The sequence below is a fragment of the Xiphophorus couchianus genome, chromosome 22, assembly GCF_001444195.1.
Source record: "Xiphophorus couchianus chromosome 22, X_couchianus-1.0, whole genome shotgun sequence".
NCBI classification, from domain to species: Eukaryota; Metazoa; Chordata; class Actinopteri; order Cyprinodontiformes; family Poeciliidae; genus Xiphophorus; species Xiphophorus couchianus.
Genome location: NC_040249.1, coordinates 13,967,963 through 13,986,853, shown reverse-complemented (window position 1 = coordinate 13,986,853; position 18,891 = coordinate 13,967,963). Strand labels below are relative to the sequence as shown.

The window sequence follows — 18,891 nt, the reverse complement described above, 5'->3', positions numbered from 1 at the left end:
GGATGACTTTCAACTGAATGGTGCAGATAAAAGTCCTCTTAGATACAAATAAAGTTGTTTAGTAAAAAAAAAAAAAAAAACAGGTTTTATTTTTGTTTTGTACAAAGAATACATCCTAAGGTGCTTACGGTCTATGGAGCTGGCATTTCATCACTTTGCCATCAATCCATGCATGGACTCGGCAGTGATTCTTGTCCATTATAGGGCAGGCCTGGCCAGCAGCCTCGGGCACAATAAAACACTGGCCCAGCTGTTTGTCTTGTTCCCTTGCCAACTCTATCACCTCTGGCGATATTTTTGAGATATCACACCACCCTTAAAAATATGCACACTGACATTTAATAACAAACCACTGTTACAATTTTGTTTCTGTAAAGAATAAACTATGGGCTCTGCTTTTGTTAATTTGTGAATTTAATCAGACAGAGACAGAAGCAGACTTCAGGGGAAAATCCAATGTGAGACATGATGGAAGATCCACAGGTAAGGAAGTGAAATCTAAAATTGCTTCCATTATTATATCGAAGGAGCTATGCATTCTATGTATTTGAGCAGATTAAATCATGACCAAGCCATGCCACATGCAGATTTGGAATTGAAATTGCTTTTGTTCAACCAAGGCATTTTCTTTACATAGAAGGAAATATGATGTGAAGAGTTTAAAAATAGATTTTCAATTTTTTATTTAAACTAGATGAAAACAATTATTTTAAAAATAGGCAAAAAAAATCTTTATTATTATCCCTTTTATAACTTTAATGTTGAAATGCATCCTTGCTGTTACCCTGATCTTAAGCTCCCACCACAGATTATGTTACATTTAAGTCAGAATTGGCTGGGCCACTTCAAAGCGTTCCAATCAGAAAGGGCATGTTGGTGAAATTAAGACTAAGACTAAGTGGGTTTGTGTTTGGATGTGTAGGAAGCCACTTAAAAGCGAGGCACCACTCATGCAAGACGCTCTTCAGACTGTAGCCACTGAATAGTCCTGATATGACCATTGTTTCAGATTTATTTGTTTCTTTCTATAAATTTTCCCTTCAAAGAACATAATCCTACATCAAACAAAAATGTGTTCTTATTTCTATGCAGATTCTTCTGTGGAGTTGTTCGTAATGACATGTCCTCTGAAAATAAAATGAAAATAAATATGTATGATTGATCATAAACCTCCCACAGCTTGAGCTAATACCAACACATTCTGTGGTCATGTAATGACACCATCTGCTCCTGGGTTCAGACTGGCTGCTAGAGAGCGAGGCGTTCTCAATGTGCAGCATTACGCACTCGCCAGTTTTGCTAAGCAACTGGAAACAAATAAATGATGCCTGCCAAGTCTTATGCTGAGTGTTTTTATTTCCTTTAATAATTGCACCCTTATTGCTCATAACAACATGATAAAAGCTTGTTTGCAAAGGTTTAGGTGAGAGTGAGGAGCTTTAGCTTCCCCCTGTATCCATTTCAAGGACAAGCTGATTGTGTCGGGCTAAAAGCTGCATCTTCATACAAAAATGTCACCCTGGATGTTGTACGTTAGTTGACAGATTATAACCAGGGGATTCGCAAAGAGACAGCCAGTGGATCGAGGGGAATTACTGAGTCGCAGTTGATGCTCACCCAGCCCAAATGTCAGACCCGAGGGCTCAGACTGCTACAAACCAAGGACACAAGTGTTATTTATCATACTCATAAAAATCCATTTGAAGAGATTGTTGCATGCTTTTTTAGTAAACATTGTAAACCATTATTGTAAAAATACTAAGAGATAGGTTGGCCTTGGGAAAATACGCTAAATTGTTGTGTTGTTTGTAGTTGGATTGGAAAATTATGTCAGGTTATTAAAAGAACAAATGATGTAATTAAAAGAAGAAATTTAATCTAAATAGTCCATTTTGAACTGTTTAAGCGAAAATATCCAGGGCTATATAGATGTACTCTTCATGTATATATTTTTACATCCCTTTGTGGAACAATGTGAAAATACAGGTCATTGTTGTCACAGAGGTTCGTTTATACTGACAGTACCAAGTGAATGTGGTAGTAAACAACTGTGATCAATACAAAGAATCAAGTTTTCATGTGATTTATTGGCTTTAGTAAATATTATGCTAGGCAAACTACTTTTGACAGATTGTAACGTGGATTCTGAAGCATTTCATCTGGTCTGATTGACATTTTCCCCAAGTACTACCATTCAGTTACAGAGAATGTGAAAACCTTTTGACTTTTTTTTTTGGCTTCTTCCCCGCTGGTGTTGGCCGGAATGATGCTACTGGTATATACTATACTGCAGCTCATTTAGAGGCTAACTGGTTTGTCTGGCTCCATCATCAGTGTGTCAGCCTTGTCATCATTCCTGCCAGTTATGGAGAAAGATGCGGCAGTTTTTCAGATCCCTGCAGGATTTAGTTGGTGCCTGAAAATGCAGTCTGGTAATTCTAGTCCATCACAAACTGATTTCACATGTTTTTGTTCCCAAATTATCTCAAAACCTATGCGTTATTCCCACATACAGCTAATGACTTTTGATTTCAGCAAGAATTTGAAACAATTACATGAACAGCAAATGATTTGTGTAAATATATGCAGCGAATATTCTTCTGGCATGTGCCTTTTGTGCATCACGTGTTTATCTCCTCTCTGTTTGTCTTACAGGCATACTTTGTAGGATGGGCTGAACACCTGGTGGACTATAAAACTTTCAAGTCTGATTGTTATGGGCATGGACTATAAAATATCCTTTGGCTATATATTTTTTATTTTCCCTAAAATCTACAGAGTTTGTATTTGTAGCTTCGAGGACACAGAATTTTATTGTTTTCATAAAACTTCACTTTGGTTGTTCTAAGATAAAATAGGGGAAATTACCATGGAACATGTAAACATTTTCTCAGTAAATCTATTTATTATGGGGCTATTGGCATGAAATTCACACCTGATTCGAGAAAATAATTCACACAGGTCTGTAGACTAAGTTATGTGAAATAAAACTGAACGGCACAGGCTAAGTACTAACAAGAAAAGTATTTTTAGGCTAACTCCAGTTTGTTTTCCAAAGATGATGAACAGTTAGTTCATCGGTATAATGACTTAACTGGAATATAATGTTTGTGATGAGGAGAATTTTATGTGAATATTCTCTTTAGAAATATATTCACTGAGAAAGATATTGATGCATTGAATGCTTATTTTACAAATTATTATTGTCCTCTGTTTTTTTTATATTTTGAAAATCCTGATTATTAAAATGGTGAGATGTTTTCATTTAGCGTCTGCTGTGATTTCAGACTTGACCGACTGCACCCTGTATCTTTACCCCAGTTGCTGTAATAAATGGTACACTTAGGGCTGCCAACAGGAACATGTTAGTTCATTAAGTAAGTCGAGCCCACTGCCAACGTCCTGGCCAAATGTCACAGCCAGTTTACAACCCTGCTGGTAAATCCTCCTGCTGCTCCGTACAGCTTCACTTCTAGTCATTTCCCTGGGTCTTCATAATGAATTATGCTCTCTGTACCTCTAAATATGGCACACGGTAATTAACATCAGAGTTTGATGGAAGCAATACAAGGTCACTACTGTTCAAATAAATGTTCATAACCGGCTTCTTTTTGAGTTTCTGTGTTCAAATTTAATTCACAAAACAGCTTTTCAGTCGCCTTGTGAAGCAGGCACGTCAAAACATGTTTGATGTGCCTAACTTGCAATATGATCTTCTGCATCATATTTGTTGCAGAAGATCATCTATTTCTTATTGTTTTGGATGGAGGGGGATTTCATACATCTACACAAGGTATCCACCCCTCTCCCTCACTCTGATATGTGCTTAATTCATTTGCCTCATGACACACTCCACACAGCCTGTTAGGCAGTATGGCATTTATCTCCCTTGATATTACTTGATCTAAATCCTAAAAGCACAAAGACACTAAAAGTGGGTCAGGATTTAGGCAACGTACACTGCCTCAACACAGTGTGTAGCGTTAACTAACACACTGCAGCTTTCTCCATCAAGGACAAGTACCTGAGCAAACTCAGCTCTGTTTGGACAGCTGCTTGATGAGCCAGAATAGAGAATGAGGGCTTATGATCAACAGAAGTCAAAAAGGGCCTCTTCAGCACCACGGCACTTTTGATGAAATGATGTCTGTGCAGAGTCATAAGTCTTTGGTGCGTGTGGGTGATGTTTGTCTCTTATTTTTCTTTAAAAAAAAACAAAAAAAACTGACATCTAAGTCAGGTGACAGGCAATAAGGATTTACTGCTTGACTCGCAATTTTCAGGAAGATATGAGAGCAAATGTAGACAGAATACTGGGTTGCATTTAAGCTTTGCTTTTGCAATTGTCTGCTTTTTCATTTTTGTCCAGAAGCCTCATTAGAGCTGTTTTACAGATGTGATGAGTCCTGACATACTGAGATGCTCTGTGCAAATGGAAAAACTAAGCAACAGAATTGCACAAATTATGCTTTTGACTAATGAAGGGTTGCAGAGCAAAATGTCTTCACATATGCAGTGCTTGTTAAATATCCTGTAAGAAATATGGTATTTGTAACAAGATTGAAAATATTGTTTTAAAAGTGTTCCTAACAATACCAACAATTGACTAAAGGAAAAGATAAGATATTATTTGAATGTTGAATGACATGTATTTATTTTGTTGCTGTAGGAGGAATCAAATAAAAAAAGATAGAAGTTCAAATCAGAACTCTTCATCCTGCTTGTTAAACAAAGCAAAGGTAAGGTCTATTCATATTTGCCTAATTTTATAATATATTGTAAAATTTATGGATGATATTTTTTGTTAATATAATAGAACTTGTGAGGAACTCCAAGATTTTGTTACAGTACATCAACACATAAAGCCAGTTCCTTGGACATGTGGATGATGAAAACTATTAAGAAAAAATTAAAAAGCAAGTTTACATTAGAATTAGTAAACTTGTGAGATGTCTCAAATAGGATTATTTTGATTTACTTAAACTTCTTTTAGAAATGGGTGTTAGATATGATGGCCTTAATAGATGATATGTTGCTCAGCACAAGTTACTCAGATTCATATTTTTACCCTTCAAGTTTTGGTTTAGAGGACATAATAAATAATTACTTGGGAACACATTTTTTAAAGGGCATATATAATCATTTTTGCAAGCTTTCCTTTTTGTTGTCATTCAGAGTTGAGGAATATGTAAAATGACACGATAGGAAAAAAAACATGAAGGAAGCAGAAAGTTGCAAAGGAGTGATGGTATTTTGTGTCAAATGCCAAATTAAGAAAATTTATAACATAATAACCACCCAAGACAGAAATTTGTGACAGTGACAAGTCTCCAGCAAAGTCAGGAGAAATTTTGTCTTAGAGCATTAGATCGGAGACCTAATAAAATGGAACCCCATGCAGGTATTTAAAAGCGGCAGGTATTTAAAAGTGCTCCGTTGTGAACCCAATCTCCCTATAATTTGCCACAGTGGAGAATTAACATTTGTGACAAAAGCAGCACATGGAAGTGCTACAGGTTCACCCTGACCCACATTGTTGTTGGATGGGCACATGCCCCAGAAACCTTGTCCCAACAGCTGTCACCACAATAGCCCACTTTATATTACTAACAAAAGCATCAGTTTTCCGTGACATTGTGTACCATTAGCTTGAAGTGAGAATGCCACTTCAAGCTAATGGTACACATGTTGTGATTGTAAAGAAAGTTGAAGTATTGATAAACAAGACTTCAATTGGCATCAAACACTCTTTTCTTTTCAATCAGCTAAGACATGGAAAACAATTTGGTTGCAGTGAAGGTTGGAGCTCATTAAGTAAAGGAAACTTATGGAGGGAGTAGTTTTATAATTTAGGCCAATGTGCTAGCTTCAGCAGACATTTTGTACTGAAATTGTACATCAGTAAAGAACAAGCCAAAAGAAAGCAGTGGCCTCTCTTCTCTGGCTGTGCTTTTTGTCCTTGCAGTGGCATGAACTGTGTCTTGTCCACTTCCCTAAAACTTGGTTCACTTATTCCTCAAGATTATTTCATAATCTTGAGGAATAACGTGTCTCCTACAGTGTGGACTAATCCGTCCTCTTCACCTGTTTGCTTCCACTGATCTTACCTACATTTCCTGCATTGAGGATTTTTGTAGCAAAAGCACTGACTAGATCCTTTTGTCTTTGACACCAAGACTTTGACACCTGGGGTCACGTTAGCCGAATATTTTCCATCTTTGACCGTTTTTTTTTTTTGTTTTTTTTAATAAACGTTGATGGAAAAATCTCTAGGCCATCTGTTATTTTGACAGAATACAATTCACAACCCAGAGCACTTGGTGCAGACAGATATGTTCAACTTTACACACAGAGTACATGTAACTAATTCAATCAAAAAAGATTCACATGAGAGCATCTAAGCATAATCTCTGGACACTGACCTAAATGCATCTCACTATCCAGGAGCTGACAGCATGTTGAAGAATTATGGAGGTTTTGGAGCACATCTGTGACCACTACACCAATACTGCTGCAGCTGAATTACTGGTGCAAAAGGAGCGCATGCTGCAGGATTTCCTCCTATTAAAGTGGGTGTTTTATTGAAATGGACTCAGAGAGTCTTGTTTCAATTGTAGAAATGTTTCCTGATTTAAAAACCTTGGCTGAAGTGATGCTTATAATTCCAGTCTCTAGCAGCAGAGCGTGGAGTTTGCCTCCAGAAAAGCATAAAAAATTCCCATTAGAAGTAATTTGTTTGAGGCAGAGGCAAAGTTCAAAATATCATAACAATAGCTTCTGTAACAAGTTTGAAACATTTGATAATGAGTGAGCAGATGAGGAATTCAGCTTCTTGAGGAACATGAGAAAGTTATTAGATTATGTGTTCAGGCAGCAGAGGGTGAATGTTCATATTTTAGGTGCATTGTTTCATTTCATTCTTTGTACTTACTGGGGCCATAGTCAGAGGTTTAGTTATTTTGGAGAAAATGTTACATGTGTTCATCTGCTTCATGTGTGATAGCATTAATTGGATTCTCTGTTGAGGTTGAATATTAAAATGAATGAAAATTAAATACAACAAAATATGTCAATTTCATTTTAAAAATTGACAGGTAAGCAGAGTTTATGACAAGATGTTTTCGATCATGCCAGTCAAAAAAACAAAACAACAAAAATATCTACTTCAACTACTGGTGCACTCACTTATTTGATATTCCTGTTAAAAAGCACCTTTTTATACTGATTGCTTGTTTTTACGTAGAGTGTGGCTGCAAATATTTTTCTGTCATCAAGAAGTGCTCTTAAAAATACTTATCTGCTTTGAGAAATACTGGAAAGGTCTCTTATGATTTATAGGTTTTATAGTTTTATGGTCTCAAACTATGATGAAGTTTTCCCTCTAAGGTTTGAAAGTTCTCAATCTTACATTGTTTTTTAATGTATGAGAAATACGTACACTCCACATAGGAGTTGTTTGTTAAATTGCCTGTTTATTGTCTCCACATGTACACGATAAAGATATTGGACTACATATATTGATTTTATAATTTAGGGTAATGAGGTACATGTATGTTGACATGGTCTTCTATGTAGGCTTTTACATTTTTATTTTCATTCTTCTGTACTGATTTTCTTCTATTCTGTGAATGCCCTGAATATTTTTGTACTTTTTTGTAATTTAGAACCACAACCTATTAAATTTCAATTCCAGTCATGCAAACACGGTTGTCTACTGAAGCTTGTTGCATAATAAATTGTGCAAGGTTAACATTGTGAGTGAGTTTCTTGTATTTTCTGAGACTAATCCATCGTTTTCCTATAAATCTTTTTTTAGGTAATAGATGTGCAAAATGTGTTGTGTTCTAGGATTAATTGTGTCAACATCTCTCTGAGCCATGAATTCTGAATCTCCCTAAATGGAAGGTTTCCTCATGCATTGTGCAGATAATCTTCTTAGAAGAGTTTTGTATTTAGATTACAAATCAAGTCATTTATGAATAAAGATTATGTGCTCTTTGGCATCTGTGCTGCTGTAAACCACTAAGGGATAAGCACAAAGGATGCTTGTATGTGCCAAAAAATATTAGCTAATTATGGTTTTCGATCCAAATCTTATGTATCTGAAAGGATCGGACAAAACAGTGTGTCTGGTTGTGTGCATTTATTCACACAACATTACCCTGCATTAACAAAATGGTTATGTAAGATGGGTTTTTTTTCTTTTTCAAACCAATTTAAAATAAAACATTCATGATACATTTATAAAATCCAGTATGTAATAAACACTGCATGTGGAAAAAGGTCTGACTGATCTACAGCACTTGTCCTTTTTTGGGGGGAAAAAAGACTTCTGAATTTATGAAGATCTACAGAAAGAAAAGTGACAAGGCTCTATCAATTTTTAAACAGTAAGTGAAATAGCACAAAGGCGCTGGTCTAGAAGTTTAAAGAAAAAAAAGTGCTGTTTTGGTTTCCTTTCATCTGCTATATTTTCTTCTGTTTAACCCTCGGAAGCTACCTATTATATGGGCCTCTCATGATCAGTGCTGTTTTCCGTCTCATTTACGATTGCTTGTTATACAGAGAACCAGGTCTCCCTGTAAACACAAAGTAAATGTATCAGACTCATTATCCCAGACGGGGGGTTTCAGTAGGACACCCTAAAGTCAAATTAGCTCAGAAGATGAAGGCACTGCCAGGATTTCAAGTCAGTGCAACATGTCGAGAGAGATCAGTGAAGCACTCTTTTTGGTATCAGAATTTGTTCAAGAGTCACAGATATACCTAAAATTATGGGAGGATTGTTCTGCTTAGATAAACAAGACAGGAATACTGTCTTGTTCATCTAAGCAAGACAGGCAACATGTTGCCTGTGGAGACAACATGTTCAAGGAACATATTGTCTCCACAAGCCAGTTACTGAGTTATTGAATTTTAAAGGACAAAGCGGCCAATTCGCCACAGACACAGTGGACTGTTGAATCAGAAAATTGTCAGTCAAGGTCATTATGTATTTTTTCGCATTTCAGTGAAGAGCATGCTTACAAATTAAGGGACAAGCAATGGAAATTAGGTTAGTGGTTACATCTTCACAACAGAGGCTCTCTGTAACAATATACAAAAGTGTAAATCCTGGAGATTATTAATCCATCACGCCTACCATCAAGCATCATCTAACCTAACATTAAAGATTTTAAAAACATGCAGGCAAAGACAAACTTTCCAATGTTCAAACAGAAAAGTCCGCACGGCTGTGATTTGAGAAAGAGAATGTTGTGCATGTGATGCAACATTATAATTGATTCAGTGCCAACCAGCGCACCTCAGCGCTGCCTGTACCTGAAAACATAATCAATGTAACTTTGATGCAAGCTGAGGATGTGAAAAAATACAATAAAAAAAAAAATCCTCTTCAAGGAACATGTTGTCTCCACAGGCCAGTCACATTTTAACTTTTCACTAGATCTTCTGCCAAGCTGCTTAAAAACAAATCAATGTTACCTTTTGTCTAAGGAACGTAGAATTGTAATTGAAAAGTTTAAGGCGAAAAGAAATCCCAATAAAGACGACTGTTGATGTCTAAAAGTGGGTCAGATGTGGAAGGAGTCAATCAGATAGGCTGATTCAACCTTACTTTCATTGCCTTTGATTAGGCAAAATTCAGACAAAACTGTTAGATTAAAAAAAAGCATTTTTTTCTGGGGGGGGTGTTTTAAATAGATATTAAAAAAGATGTCCATGGATGACCAATGTTTACGGCTGATCAAGCATACTGTACAGTTCTATGAAAGAGTAATACTTTATCCAATATTAAAATCTGTTTGATGTTTAATCAGACAAATGGTGGAAGCTTTCAAATGGTGATGTTAAAACATGAATTAATTGTAATCTTACTACATTTTTTTGGAAAGCTGAGATCAATTTCACAAACCAAACTAAGGCATGATTATTAACTGACCTGAAGATATAACAAATAGCAATTTAAACATAACCTTTCTGACAGATGATATATCCCAAAAGCAGCAGATAATCAAAATAAATGAAGAAATTGTAGAAATCTCTCATTCTGAACAAGGTCACAAGGCTATTTCAAAGACTTATCAACATCAAAGAACCAAAATAATGACAATCCACAACTGGAGAAAGCATGTTGAGTGGTCAAAATTGCCAAGAGAGGCCAGTCAACCTAAACTAATTCAAGAGCACAAAGATGATTTAACCAGGAGCTCACAAAACAACCCAGAACGGCCTCTGAATCACTGCAGATGCCGTCAGTGTTCAAGATTTAACAATAACAAAGAAAATGGGCAAAATGGAAAAAGTTTCTAAACCTTTTTTAAAACTGTTAAAAAAAGAAAAGAACAGAAAGGCCCATGTTACTTCAGCCAAAAATCATCTTCATGATCCCCACAACGTTTGGAGAAAAATCTGTGGACTGATGAGCGAAAAGTGGAATATTCTGGAAGGTCTTATTACCTAAAACAAAAACTAACACAGCTTTTGGTCAGTTTTCATAAATTGACCATTATACCGACAGCCAATTGTGATGGCAATAGTGTGATGGTTTAGGGCTGCTTTGTCTCCTTCAGATCTGGACAATAATGCCATAATTGATTGAATCATTAACCTTGAACTTAAGACCAATCATATTCTGCCGATGTAATGCAGGACAATGATCCAAAGCACTGACACATCCGCAACCTTTGAATGACTCAAAAAAATAAAATAAATAAACAATTTTAGAGAGGTTTTGCCAAAGTCTAGGCTTAAACAGACTTTGAGCTGCTACAGTTTGATCTTAAAGACATCATTCATACTTTGAAACCCACCAAGGTGGCTGAGTTAAAACATTTCTGCAAAGGAGAGTGAGTGTAAATTTCTGTGTGATGTTGAGCACTTACTGCCACTTATCACAAGCTAGTTATTAGATTTAGGAGGTAATTACATTTTCACAAAGGCCCTAATTGGTTTCGATAGCTTTTTTTACTTATTATATGAAATTCTCATTTGAAAACTGGGTGCGGTATTTACTCAGATATTTAAAAATGGTAAATGGCCTGTACTTGTGTAGGGATTTATCAAGTCCAGAGCACTCCACTCCAAATTTTTCACACTACATTCAGTCATTCACCCTCATGGACCCACAGACTTGAAACAGAGCAGTGAATCTTCATCCCAAGATAATCTTGTGATTGTTAGTATGAAATTAATCAGTTGAACAAAAAACAAGAAAGTAAGACAGAAGCAAAGTAGTTTGCTCTGTCTTTACGTAGCAGAGCACTGTAAATTTGATACCCTTTATCCCAGCATACACACACATCATATAATACACTCATACTTCATAGACATTACAGGAGTTGAGTTTTCAGGTTGTTCCATATTTTTTCCATTTACATTAACTGTCACAAGCCTCATCTTTAGTATGACACTTTTGTTAATTCTACATATAACTTTCAGCTATAGCATAGTATGTTGTGTAATAATTGATCTGTCTGCTAAAGCAGACACATACTTCCTAGGTGCCTGCTTTAGCACAGATCTGATGTAAACTAGCATTAATTTTTGCTGGAGCTAAAACAAATGAAGTCAAAAACCATTTTGCTAGTTAACACATTTTAGAATAGTCATAGTGAAACTGAAAAGCTTTTTCTCTTACTCAGAAAAAAAAATGAAATCTGCACATGTAAGAGGTCCTGAAAGCAAAGACACCAAGCTTGAGACAATTATAGGGTTTGGCGAACAGTAGTACTTCGCCGTGGCTGTTGTTGGAAAACCAGCAAAGATGAAAAATGCACAAGAGCAGTAAAAAACAAAAGAAAAACTGAACCTCCCTACAGGAAACCAAAGCTATGAACCACAAGAAAAAGATTAACCAGTGCAACTACAGAAGAGAGAAGAGATGGTTTTCCTCTCCACCCCATCTGCTCTCCATCTCCAGATTGTTTTCAAAATGATTTATTTTTTAATAAATGTTCAACAGCAGGTGGGATTCAGTGGAGGAAATAATGTCTGTCAACCCGAACGGCCCAAAGGTTTGTTCGTTCTCACAACGATAAATCATGTACCTCTGAAAGCACAAAGCATTGACACATTTAACAAAACTCTGATGTCTTGATTAAAGAAATACATTTTGTCAGCAGGGATGTTTTGACAAAGATACAGAGCCAGAAGCTACAAAAAGGCTGTTAAAATAGAAGATCTGCTACTCTGTGTTCATTTTAATGTTTGCACTGAGGTGATGATGTGAGAGTCAATGCATTTTAACTCCCTGTTTTATCTGCAATATACTGACGATGTCACAACTGAAAATGAGCAGTGAGAAAAACTCTTCTGGATCCATAAATCTTAGGAGGACAGTCTGCTGGACCCGAGTGAACTCTTGCTCATCTATTTGTCAACCTCAAAAAGGAAATTCAGACAATTGTACTAACCTTAAGCTGCTTAATCTCCCCCCCATCCCCACCCTCACCACCACCACTACACACACACGCACACCTCCATCTTATCTACCATCTGATCAGACTGCTAATTCCATGTTAATACAAAAAGTGTCAACAAACTCCTGCACCCCTGCTGGTTAAAAGTACAGACAAACTTATCTGGTTGATTGTCAGCGCCATTACTCCATTACCCCTCACACCACCTCCGTTCCTATGTGTCTGCTTATGCAACATCATCCCTTAACAAGGAGCTTTTTGTTTCCCACTTCTCCTTTGATGTGCCACCATTTGCTTCAGATATGTTTTTAATATGTGTGACAAAATCCATTCAGCTGGAGGTGCATCAAAGGGGGAAAAGTGTTTCCCTTGAGCAACACCCACCATTCAAAGTGAAAGTAATTCAAGCTATTTTTGAACATCATGTCAACCCCTAATTTCACATGTTTGAGTTCATGATGAAACCACCAATAATAACCACTTTCAAGTTGCAAAAGCAAGCAAATGGAAGTGATATTTTTCTGTTTTCATTCATTTTTAGCATTTTTTTACAAAAAGAATTGCAGTGTCTATATTTGAGACTGTTGATTGTAACACATGGATTGATATTCTGGAAAGTCTTTGGGGTTATCTGGTACTTTGTTAGACTTGTTCAGCAGACAAAGATTCCCATTTCTTGTTTTTTGCATTTTGAAGCTCTACATAAAACCTTCTTAAGATCCAACAGTGCAAAATGTAAATTCTTATTATTTTTCAGCTGGTCTTAAAATTTTAATCAGAGTATATCAGAGGTGCTGTACAGATGTCTACCATGTACACCCCTCAGTTCATCAAATATATGCTCACTATGTGTCCCTAGGTTCACAACTATATAAAAGGAGCCAGCATTTAGTTTCTGTGTTCCTCAGCTGTGGATCAAACATCTTAAAACCTGAGATGTGCAGAAACTTTTGGTTTCTTTAAATCAGGACTGGATTATCCTTTATGGAATTATGCTACTTTATGCATATTTCCCTTGGATATTAAAGAACACTTTAAGATCTATTCTTTTACATCTTAGCAATTTATTTGTTTCTTTTTATGTGGTGCCTACATTTTATAAACGTATTTCTTGTTGTAAGATAGCTTTTCTTATTTCTTTTCCTTTGTTTACTTGTTTATTACTTTCAAATACATGTCTTGTGCATGAATAGTGCTATACAAATAAACCAGTCTTTGCTTGACTTGCCTAAAAGGATTAAAACTATTTCACTGAAAGGATACTCAAAGTTAACTGTGAAAATGTATAATTATACATAGTGAATTGCTTGTCAATGCAGTTTTGGAAGTCAGTGATTACCAAAGATGCTTTGGTGAAGGATAAGAAAGACTAATAAAAGCTTTCCAATTAAATTTATTTTAGCTGTAAAGCAGAGAGTCATAGCGCACACTCATAAGGAAATAAGTTAGAGATCAACAGTCTTGGCAGTACATTTTCTCCTCATTTGTCAAATTAACACTAAAAATAAGACTCAAACATCTTAGTACAGATTTATCATCTCAATACAGGTTGAAATTGAATATCATAAAATGAAGATAAAGCACAAGCTGTGGCAACAGTGCTCTAGCTAAACAGAAATTTTATATTCCAAATAAAAATGTATTATTGTAAAAATGTACAGTATGTATTCATTTGATGTAAGAAATCACATATTCTTTAAGGCTTCAAAAAACAGTTGTTAATATAAGGTGGAGCTCTGTCATACCGCTATTATTTCAGTGACACAATTACAGGATTGCCCGTTGCACTTGTGTGTTCTCTTGGGTCGGTCTAAAATACCACGGTGCTTAAGAATGTGTGGACCACCTGAACTTAGAGGGGATTTATCGTATGTTTTGTATTTATTTTATTTTGCTGTTATCTGTCTGTTGATTTCGTTGTTGTTTTGTAATCATTATTACATTTGTTAAGAATACCTACTGTCTCATCTCCTGTTGCGAAGTTATAATGCAGATGACAAATGTCAGTAAGAGACAGAAGAATGTAACTGAACATATGTTGTTAAAAATAAATAAAAATAAAGTTAAAAAAAATGTTTATTAAAAGGATTTAAAAATGATTATGTTGATATCTTTTACTGAATTAAACAAATTCAGATAATCAATTCATGGAGAAAAATTTGCTGTTCACATCTTGTACTTCTGCAAACTATTTAGGCCCACCATGTTAGAACTCCAACAAGACACCACAACAAAATGTAGCTGATCATAATCTTATCACCATGGCCTTGGATCCTGCTGACAGCATCCAGGACAACTGTTCATTATCAGAGAATCCCCAAAACATATTAAACAGTCAAGTTGTACACAAACATACAAGCCGAATTTCAGTTTCATTATCTGTTTCTGCCTATCCTCAGCATATTCTTAACTAAAAGGAGGTTAAAAAATTAGTTGAAGGTAGATGCTATGACTTGAATTACAGAAAACAAATTCAATGACAATTTTATCTCACTAAATATACAATAATTAGCATCAATCAATAAAGGTGGTGTTATCAAAGCATAGCAGCTGAAATATAATAGCACATAAAAAACTCTAAATGTAACTTGCCTGCTTTTTCAGACCATGTTGAGCTCTGTGAGGCTGTTTACTGTGAACAGACTAGTGATTTTAATATAAACTAGAACAGAAAACATTTTACTCCAAGCTTATGCTCTGCAGGAAAACCTTGTCAGGATGACATTTCATACATCAAAATCGTTATTTTGTTTATTGCAACCATCATAACCCCAGTCATAATGAGCTAGAAATACTGGCACTATCCCCCAAAAATGCTCCTAATAGTAGTCTTACAATAAATTTAGTTGCTTTCACTATCTGTTTTATCTCTTCTTTTAATGTTGTTGCTTATTTTTCTTGTGATCTCATGGATATTGGCTGAAAATACCAAAAAATAGGATCAGATTGCTTTATAAACTCCCTCTCTGCCTTTGTTATTTTGGTTTTGATGGGCCTACACTCAAGCAAAAAAAAAAAGGAAAAAGAATCGGGAAGAGCACAGTAAACAAAGATGCAAGTCTTTTTCAGATCAAAAATGGAGCATGTGTGCTACTGTGGCTAAAAGCAAGCAGCACTGATGATGCTTTTAGCAGCCACCACTTTCACAGCTCTTGTTCAAGATGAGGTCTAACACGAAGTGACAGCATGGCTGCAGGTGAGGCTTAGACAGAGTGAAGAGCTTGCAAGCAAACTTAATCACATAAGCAAAGAATCTCACATCTGTCAGGTTAATGAGACAACGCCCTAGGAGTGATCATGAGTTTACATACTGCTGCAGGAAGTTTGTCTCCAATTTTATAATCAACAGGGTTGACACGTCTTCTGGCTAATTTTATCTTTAGGAATGGGCTTAATGATAAATATTTAGCTTGACAACACAAGCTGTCTACTTCCTTTTTTTTTTTTTTTTAGATTTTATTTATACTCATGTGAAAATCTTGATAAAGAGAAAACGACCGCAGTCTGAGTGACAGCAAGAACTGCCAAGTTTCACAAGAATTGGCCAAAATGCTGATGGGGGTGTAACTGATGCTTCCATCTGGTGTTACGATCAATACCACACAGTGTCACCAGCAGACCGTAATGGAAACTGGAGGATCTCCAGATTTAGACCGACGGAACAAGGCAGGAAGGTGAGTCTGTACAGACACTTTGATGACACCTAGTTGTGAATGACAGCACTGTGGATGTTAACCTTTGTAGTCAGCATGTATAGTGGTTAATTATTGTTTAAACTGTCAATTGTGCTCAAATATTTAAACTTTTATTTGAAAAAGGAAACTAAATATATTCAAGGATAACGTTGGGGTCAGTGATTCTGATTAAGATGTACATTACATAATTACATCTAGCAGTTTAGTGTGTAGCTGAATAGTTTGAGCCCTACAGTTTTCACTTTAGCATGGAAATTGTTTCCTTGTAAAATGCCATAATTATTATTTGTGAGCAGGGCCAGCCCGAGACATAAGCAAACTAAACTACTGCTTAGTATCTCAGCAGGGGCCATCGAGAAGCTCCTGTATTCTCACACAGGATGAATCTCAGAATGGGCACTGTTCACTTCATACTTTGTGGTTTTGTTTGTTACGTACCTCATTTATTCAACAAATGGAGCAGTCTGCCATGGGAAGTGTTCAAACTGGACCTGCCAGGGGGACATTTCACACAATTTTAAGTAATTTTCTGTAACCTCTTCATGTATTATATAAGTAGATCTGGTTGTCTAGGTCACCACACTGTCAGAGGATGGTGCAAAAAAGGTCAAAGGATACAATTTCTTACAATTAGAACAGTGAAAGCAATGTGAGAAAACATGTCTGTACACTACAGCTGGCTGGTAAAGCAGAAGTTGGTATTTAATTCAAGTTTCTATAGTTACTATAGGCTGAATCTGATCATTCAAACTGTCACTAAAAATGACTTATAAACAGTTTGAGATTCGTGGAAAATATGTTTCTGCTTTTTTAGCATCAAAACAAGCTAAGATTGACACAAGTTGTAAAACTGCGAGGCAGATACAGATCAAACCTTAACTAAGTTATTTCTTCAACGATTCATTAAATCACTGTTTGGGTTTGTAAAACTAAAGAAAAAAACTTAAATAGATAAAAAGAAATGTCCCCTCAGGACATATTTTATTATTTTTGGTGTATACTCAAATTTAAGCCACCTTAAAACTGTCTCCACCAATTGCAAACTAGAAGACTTAAAAAAATCAATTACAATAATTTATTGAAAACTTAAATTCATTTACAATTTAAAGAAATTGACAACGTACTTTAATTGCACAAAATTTAATTTTCAGAGTTAGAATTCACGGTTTCCAGAGTGTGAAAACAAAATTTATGAAAATTATATCAGTCAATCAGCTTACCATATAAGGATTTTGTTGTTGAATCACTAGTTAAGTGTAAACAACTGGTCTTAAAAGCTAATGTACAAGCAGTTAGGATGTTGCTCTGATGGTTTCCCAAATCAATTCTGCTTTCAGCTATCCTAAAAGGTATTACAAATGGATCCAAACAGAAGCCACAGCTCACCATTTCTTTTTTTGTATAACCCCTAATCGGCTTTGAATGTGCATGCTTCAGAGTGTTTCTGGCAGAAAAACAAAATGTTCAGGTCAAATAATTATTTTAGCAAATTGTCCCACCATATTCATCTTGCTATGTTAATACAGCCTTCTTCTGTCATTTTTTTAGATTTGCCTTCATAGAAGTATATTTCAGTGGGAGAGACACATTGATTTCAGTACATTTAATGTTACCTGAAACCAAGAGACCCAAAATTACTCTATTAATCCTGTCACTGAAATGCAAATATTCCATCAGAAACACAAATCTCTTAGACAATCGACAACAAGACACAAGAAGGTTATCACATACTCTAATGTGCTAATGCTGTAAAGCTCTAGAGTGAAATGTGTAATGCAAGTGTGAAACATTGGCCATTATCTGATTCTTAAAAATAAACAGTAATCAGACACACACAAATCCTCAAATTAACCAGAGCTGCCTCTGGTGAGGCATACCGAACTCGAATCATTTCATGTTCGGCTTCCTCCTCTGGGTTAAATTATATCAGGACAAAGAGAAACATCATGCACTGAATAGAAATGTACAATTAAGACAATGTAATCACTGCAACTTATGAATAACCTCTTGATTCATACTGGGATGCTTTTAAATTGTTGAACATTTAGGAGCTAATAGTTCAAGATTTGTCTTTCCATTTACTCCTCTGAGTGCTGTGCAAATAAACTTTTAAGTATTTGCACTTTGAAGTGGTGCAAATTCAAAATGCAGCAATGAAAGTCTCACAAAGGATTTGTGGTACATTCACACTCAAGACTCCCAATGTAAGGCAGCTCGCTTATGTGTGATCAAATGTGATTGTTAGCTCTTGGATTACATTTTCTGCTTTTACAGTTAACACTCCAGCCTGACAACTTTGTAATGAGAATAGAGTCAATCCCGAAATGCGAAGCAAGTACAGTAGGTTCATGGGTAATGACCGAAAATGATCAGAAAACAGTCTCAAAGAGGCCAACTGTGCGAAAGAAGTCGCGCTCTAACAAAGGTTAAACATCAAAGCTCTCTTGCAGACATAAACCAAGAAGCACATTATCTACTTGCTCTATTAAACTAAATGCGCCCAGTCGAGGATTATGAATTAGTTTAAGATGTGTTCAGCTTTGATTATGCACAACTCGAGTAGTGTTCTGTGAATGTTTTCATAAAACAAGTATAACATAAAATGTTTAAATTACCTCTGTAGAAATAGATTCACGTTCATCTAATGAAGGAAACATCAGTCTCTCATTGGATCTGAAAGCAGCAATCTTGTAAAAGGTAAAGGAAGAATAGAGTACTTAGCTACTGAAAGAGAATTAAAAGAACAGCTTGTGTTGGACTGCCATGGCAGTATAAAG

The 18,891-nt window shown here is 35.9% G+C and overlaps 1 protein-coding gene across 4 annotated transcripts in view; it reads left to right on the top strand.

Moving 5' to 3' along the window:
• Positions 1 to 7,820, top strand: part of khdrbs2 (KH domain containing, RNA binding, signal transduction associated 2) — an 86,704-nt gene extending 78,884 nt beyond the window's left edge. For 2 of the 4 annotated variants that reach the window (XR_003594128.1, XR_003594125.1), the window contains 3 exons: positions 423 to 483; positions 2,656 to 4,739; positions 6,445 to 7,820. The gene's annotated coding sequence lies outside the window, so the exon portion shown is untranslated. Of the gene's footprint in view, positions 1 to 422; positions 4,740 to 6,444 lie in introns of all 4 variants that reach the window. The other 2 variants (XR_003594127.1, XR_003594126.1) reach the window with 2 other exon arrangements.
• The last annotated feature ends 11,071 nt before the right edge of the window (positions 7,821 to 18,891 follow it).